Here is a 6,857-nt window from a genome sequence, read left to right as displayed (position 1 = left end):
TTACATAAACACTTGTACATGTATATTTTATCTTGTAAGTTTAGTTTCTGGGTGTGTTAGAGTTTAGTAACCTCTCTGGGTACAAGATTAATTGGACTAAGTCTCAACTAATGTCCGTAAATCCATCTGTTAGTCTATCTACACTTCCATCTCTTATCCCGGTGGTTAATTCTTTCAAATACCTAGGTGTTGATATTTATCCCACCTTATCAGTTATCTCTACCAAAAATTTCCAACACATATTTAAACGTGTTGAGGAAGATATGGAAAGATGGACAAAATTACCTATTTCAATGTCAGCAAGAATATCCATAATTAAAATGGATGTTCTACCAAGAATAAATTTTTATTCAAATATGATTCCTCTTGCACCTCCCAAAAACTACTGGGACAGTCTGAATAAGATCACTACAAACTTTATATGGGGTGGTAAAAGACCACGTCTCAAGTTGTCTACACTGCAAAGGAGCAAGAAGGATGGGGGTTTAAATGTTCCAAATTTTAAATTGTACTCTTGGTCCTATATAATTCGTCCAATATCTGTTTGGTTTGATCCATCTATTGTGGTCTCCTGGAGACCAATTGAAGAAAACTTGGCTTACCCACATAGGTTACAGGACCTTGTTTTCTCTGCTTTCCCTTCCAAGAGTACTCAACGCCAACTTGGTCCTATTATGTCTTTTTTATTGTCAACATGGCGAGCAATAGAGAAACAATGTCAGATTTCTTTAAAATGGCACACAACATAGCCCTCTTTTCAACAATTTTGACCTCACCACGGGAGGAGCTCCTTTTAAGCTCCCTCAATGGTCTACTAAGGGAATCAACATTTTAATGGATGTTTGGGAAGAAAATGGGATGAGATCTTTTGATGATATATGTTCCCTGTACAATGTCGCAAAGAGTTCTTTTTTCTTTTATCTTAGACTCAGACTAGCTATGCGCACTTACGGCGTTCCATGGGGTGAAAAGTTGGCAACTCATCCACTTTACTCTTTATTAAATGTCAGAGGTAAAACTAAAGGTCTAACATCCAAAATTTATGCTCTTTTAAATTCTGGTTGTAAATCTTTAAATATTGGTTATATTTGGAGTAGAGATCTTGATATTACGGAGAAGGATATATGTTGGACAACTGTTTGGAGTAATCTAGATCATGTTTCCAAAAATCACAATCACAAATTGATACACTTCAAATTTTTACATAGGATGTATCTTACACCTAGAAGACTCCATCTAATGAAACTTGTATCCTCTCCTAATTGTGATCTCTGCCCAAATCGTGATGTTGGATCTTTCATGCATATGTACTGGTACTGTCCAGAAGTCACAACCTTTTGGGAAATGATATCCTTAACGTTGACTAAACTTTTTGATGTATTAATTCCGTACTGTCCCAAATTGTTTTTATTGAATGATACCTCTGCTTTGAATTTACCTAGTTACCACTACCCTGCTTTGTTTGCTAGCCTGACAGCTGCCAAAAAGATGCTAGCACTTCGCTGGCAACCTCCTCATTCTCTTTCTCGGACTCACTGGTTACTTTCTTTGTTAGATATCCTGTACATGGAGCTGTCAGTAGCCAGAATGCACAACGCAAAGCAAGCCACTATTACCTCCTGGACTTCGTCAATAGAAAAAATTAAGAACCTTTTGTGCCCTCAAATTGATGTTTAGAGCCTCGTATGTTGTGTGTTTCCTCTATTTTATTATTATTTTTTTTTCTCTTTTTTTTTTTTTGTCCAAGTATAATCTGATGTTCTGAGCCTGTCCTTGAACTGATGTGTCCTTGCTGCCTGGGGTGGGGTGGGGTGGGGCGGGAAGGGGGGGATTTTTCTCTTGTCTGGTGTTTGTCTTTGTATTTATTTATTTTTATTTATGTACATATATAATTTCCCTTTTTTTTGCTTTGTTGTTATTGAGCCCTTTCTGCTCTTGTCCTATTTTTATGTTTTCCGATGGAAACCAATAAAAAGTTTAAAAAAAAAAAAAAAAAGAAGGAACTACACTTATTTCTTTTAACATGTTCGAAATAAACTGAAACTAACCAACTAAAAATAATACAGTAATGGACCGACATAACAAATAAATACTTTACAAAGACAACACATGAAAGATAAAAGTAATTGAAAATGAAAATAATTAGATTTTTCAGTGGGAAGAAGTGAAACTTATTTACTCTCACCCCCTATTCATAAATTAACTATCAAGCTTCCTTGTCATTATAATCTATATGAATGAATGAATTTGAAAAAGACTAAACAGTCCTTCCTGTTGGTGTTACCTGCCATACAAGTGTGACATAAATAAACAATTTTAGAGTACTCAACTACATATCGCTCTTCGTCTCATTGCCCAAGCCTTTTCAAGAAAATAAACTATATTCAACTGAAAAAGATGTTTTAGCTTCTCAGCATCGTCTAACCACACAAATTCATTATTTGGATCTACCTTACTAAACAGTTTTTGTCTTACAGAGTCATAAAAAAATCAATTTAAGCTAAAGTCCAGCTAAAGTCAATTTAGCTGGATTTATTCCAATATAACTGCTCAAAAAAATAAAGGGAACACTTAAACAACACATTGTAACTCCAAGTATATCACACCCGTGTGAAATCAACCTGGGATGATAATTTTGATTATGTTATTTTGTTCTCAACACACTCTACTATATATTGAATAACGGTTTTAAACTGCAATTGTGGCATACAGAGCCAATATCCCTACATTATTATTATTATTTACATGGTTAATATAATTTACATACAGGACAGCTCATGTTCAGAGTGTGTTAATAATTGTCTGTGTGTTTATGGTGAGAAAAGAGTGGTTTATTGTCTGAAAAATGGAGTTCCCTAGGAATGTGCAGTACTAACTCCGACCAGCAGAGGGCGCGTTCGCTACACGGTGTGTTCAGGAATAAGGAAGTCACGCGTGAATCTGTTCAGTGAATGAGAACACACACTTGAGTCTGAAGTTATGTGTGTGTGGCGAACTGTGATGATAAAATACATATTTTTGCTCTTTGCAGGTAAGAAGGGAGCGTTAGAGGTGTGTAACGAGTGGGTGAATGTGTTATGTGTTGGTTTATTTATCCCGTTCGGACGTCATGTATTGTTGTTAATAGACGTTACTCAGCCAATGTACCGTACGGAAAACGGCTAGCCTGTAGTTAGCACTGGTTGCGTAGTTACCGCGAGCAACAGGAAAACTATGAGCCGGTCAGCCCTGATGGATTAAATCTGAGCAGCAGAAACAAAGGTGGATGTCGTCAGTTTCCTGTCCAGATAAAGTCTGCGTGAATTCCTGCAGCTCAGAGATCAAAGCTGATGTGGAGAATTTTTAGATTGGTCAAAAACTACAAATCCCACAATTCTCTGCATGGCCTCAACAATAACAGTAGTTAGTGTAAGTAAGGGAGAGTGGAGCTGTCGGTGAAAAGAGGAAACAGCGCCACGTCTGGTCCTGTTCTATGTTGTTCGTTCACACCGTCACCGTTTATTCGTTACGTCCGCGGTGTAAAAGGCCGTGACGCAAAGACGCGATTAGGCGCGAGACGCGGTAGACGCGACTTTTTTTTTTTGCGACGCAATACACCCGATTCTTTTATGGCGACGGGACCTTCGCGACCTTCGCGTCGTTCATCGTGTTTGGTGGGAAGACCCACAAGGGGCTTCCCACCAAACACGAGGAACGCTTTTTTTTCGCTCGAGTTGTGACGCGCGACCAAACGCGAGATACGCGGTTTATCGCTCATTTTGACTTTGTGTAAATTCGCGTGTTCACGAGCTCGCCCATTTTCACTACAACAACAACATTTCTGCTCTCATAAACCACGGTTGAGGTCACAACGCTGCGCTGTACCTGCTCTGGAAGAGTTCCGGGCTGATGAGCTACAGAGACTTTAGAGTCTAAAGGAGCAGTGCGTCGCTGTGTCGGACTGTTTGGATTTAATGCAGAAGCTGCACAGAGTCAGGTGAGCAGAAGCTCAGGACAAACACTTCGCTCCGGGACATAATGTAGCTACACCTCACATGTAGCCTATGTTCTTGTCTTTTACCTCAAGGAGATTAAAGTAGTGTCTGTACTTTACCTCTGAACTCGGCAGCTTCCCTCTGCTAGTTTGTGTGTGTGAGGCTAAACTGCGTGCGTGTGTGGTTTGTGTACAAACTGAACACTGCCTCTGATTGGCTTAGCATGAAACCTTACTCTGCCTCAACCAATCATCATCACTTATGCGGTTGTCTCGTCCCTCCCTACTCCTCCCTCCCCTCACCAAAGGAGAGAAGGAAAAAAAAACAGTTTAGCAGCTTAGTGGCTGAGATGAGCCAAGTCGGAGGAGAACGGCTTCACTGAGTAGTTTGTAACGCGCCTCATTTACAGTTTTTCTCAGTTGCTAAAACACTAAACCCTGTTGTCTGAACCAAATTCTCAGTTGCCTGAACCCACTGATTGAATCAGTCACTCTTTTGGCAAAACCATCAGCACTTTTCACCTGTTTAGACTCATCTTACCAACACATTTTCATTGTGATGCACCTGTGTTGCATAATGCTGAGCACAGGTGGCAAAAGTCAAACACAAGTAAAGCACAAGTTTCACCGGTTGAAACACAACAACTCAAAATTGATAACACTTGTGTCAAAATGAATGTGAGGGCACATATAGCCTACTGTTAAGCCAGTTCAGGATGAAGTCCTGTGGCCTGATCCAGTACAGAGAAATGATGTTGTGGCTGAGTTATTATGCACTTCTCATTTCTATATTTTTGTACTTTATTTTTTACGTAGGCTTACGGTATACAAATGCTAAATGCAGAAGATTTCTGTTTGTCTTTGTACTGTACAACTGCTACGTGTAAATGCACAGGATTTCTGGTTTTTGTACTTCTTTTTTTTACTATGTACAAGTGCTAAATGCACAGGTTTTTTTGTTTTGCAAGAGGAGAAGATGAGAGACGACAGGGTGAAGGAAGAAAGGATGAGGGAGGGAGGGAGGGATGAACTGGGAAGAAAAAAGAAGAAGGAAGGAAAAGGGGATAAAGTGGATGTGGAGAGGGAAGGAGGAGGGTGAAGGAAAGGGAAGGAGAGAAGTGCTACAGTGTAAATGCACAGGTTTTTTGTTTTGCAACATGCATTTAGCTACAGTGAACGATAAACATTTATTTCTACAGCTTCATGTGCTGAGCGTTGTGTTTTCTATTTTTCTATGTAGTGTTTAGTGGCTGCTCAGTAGTGTTTTTAATTTTGATTGACTCGGGGCACGATTTGACAACATAGTTCAGTTTTGGGCACAGATTGAACTGTTTTGAGGTGAAAGTTTGGTTTTGCAAGAAGAGTCTGAGGTTTTGTGAATGTAGCTTGAAAATTGGGGTTTGTGTTCACAGTTTAGAGAAAATGAGAGAAGCTATTCCCATCACCGTGTAGGAAAAAACTGTAGCTACATCCTTTTCCTGTTGAGAATGACATCTGGTTTCATCCTGACAGACAGTCTCCTACCAGTTCAACTTCTAGTGCTTTGTTCACAGTAGTAAAAATTGATTCCCAAAAATTGTCTAACAATGGGCATTGCCGAAATATATGTAAGTGAGTTGCTGTGTTCTCACCACATCCCCTACCAACATAAACTTGTCTGATTTGAATTTATCTTTGCCATAGTTTCAGGTGTTCTAAAACAAATTTTTACTATCTTTTACTATCTTCCATTGAAACTCTCTCCATGAATTGGCATTTGTATCTGAGCACAAATCTTTATCCAGCCTTCCTCACTGATTTCCTGTTGTAGCTCTCTCTGAATTACCTATTTACAGAGTCTGCATGTAAAACACAAACTATAATACTTTATTTTATAGATGTTAGGATCGGTTTAGAGTTTAAACGATCAATATTCTTCATGCAGTTTCAAACAGGTTGATTATTTAAAGCACAAAGTTACAGGTTTAGTCTTCAGGCAAAAGTCTCAGATAAACATTCAAACAGCACAGCAGCACAATGACAGAAGAAATGTTGCAGTGTTTGAGAGATGGATCTACGGTGTATGTACTCAAATGAGTAAAAGTACAAAAATACAAAGCAACTAAATCTAAACAAACACAAAAATAAATAAGAAACTATAGTTTAAAAAGTATAAATGTACTTATATTCATATTTTTTATTTATCTTCCAGACTTCAGCCTATAATATTTAATATTTACAGTAGAAAAAACATATTAATTACATCAAGACATAGCAACTCTAAGTGTTCAGTGCAGAACAGCAGCTGTTCAGTCTGTTGTGATGTTATTAACAACTCATCAGTGATTAAAGTGTCTCATTATCTAAGTTGTAAATGATCTCATAGGACGCAGCTGTTTTTATGTTGTTTCCCTGCAGCTCCTCTCTCTGACCGACAGGTGGCGCCAGCTGCTCAGTGTTTCCTCCTGTGATGTATGGAAGCTGAGAACAGACTAAATAAGTTTCTGACAATATCTCATAGTTGAAACAAATCTAAAAAGAAACTGGTAAGTGCACTTTGTATTAATATTATTTATAATATTTCACATTTTTAAGGGTCATACACACAGAACATTGCTGCTGCTGCTGCTGCTGCTGTTGCTCTGTTATGACCTAAAGTAGTTTGATTTATTTCATTTGTAGTGATTATAGAAAACTTTATTTGTTGTAAACACATAAAAGTGTAAATTATTCATAATTTCTGTGCCACACATAGATTTGTAATGAAAAAAAGGCATCGAAACAAGTCAGAGTACAATAATTTCACATGTGAGTTTAAAAGAGCAAAACAATATTTTTCTTTTTTTAACCTTGAACTGTTACATAAACACTTGTATGTTATTTTTTCTTAACAACCACGTGTATT

The sequence above is a fragment of the Trachurus japonicus genome, chromosome 20 (assembly GCF_045865225.1).
Source record: "Trachurus japonicus isolate A0001 chromosome 20, Traja_1.0".
NCBI classification, from domain to species: Eukaryota; Metazoa; Chordata; class Actinopteri; order Carangiformes; family Carangidae; genus Trachurus; species Trachurus japonicus.
The sequence above is the reverse complement of the archived record's forward strand: the minus strand, read 5'-3'. Positions refer to the sequence as shown.